Below are 372 nucleotides of genomic sequence, written 5' to 3' on the forward strand. Positions count from 1 at the left end.
CACCCATTACCCCTTGTCCTATCACTGGTCATCACTGAGAAAAGCCTAACTCCATCTTCCTGACACTCACCCCTTACATATTTGTAAACATTGATGAGGTCACCCCTCAGTCTCCTTTTCTCCAAGCTCAAGAGACCCAGCTCCCTCAGCCTTTCCTCATCAGGGAGGTGCTCCACTCCCTTCACCATCTCTGTGCCTCGCTGTGTACAGGCCTGTACAGGGATCTATAGTACATGGGATATCTTCCCCTTTGAGAGAAGACAGAAATGAGTAAAGAGGAGTGAATGACGCTGCCGAACGAGACGCGTCCCCAGGCGCGATGCCGAGCGCACGCAGCAGGCCCCGCCGCCCGGCCCCGCAGCCTGTGCCTCG

The 372-nt window shown here is 55.6% G+C and overlaps 1 protein-coding gene across 1 annotated transcript in view; it reads right to left on the reverse strand.

Annotated features, from left to right (window-relative positions):
- Nucleotides 1–372, reverse strand: part of ZFYVE26 (zinc finger, FYVE domain containing 26) — a 54,369-nt gene that overhangs the window by 52,477 nt on the left and 1,520 nt on the right. The window lies entirely within an intron of this gene.

The sequence above is a fragment of the Chaetura pelagica genome, unplaced genomic scaffold (assembly GCF_000747805.2).
Source record: "Chaetura pelagica isolate M959 unplaced genomic scaffold, ChaPel_1.0 scaffold70, whole genome shotgun sequence".
Taxonomy (NCBI): Eukaryota; Metazoa; Chordata; class Aves; order Apodiformes; family Apodidae; genus Chaetura; species Chaetura pelagica.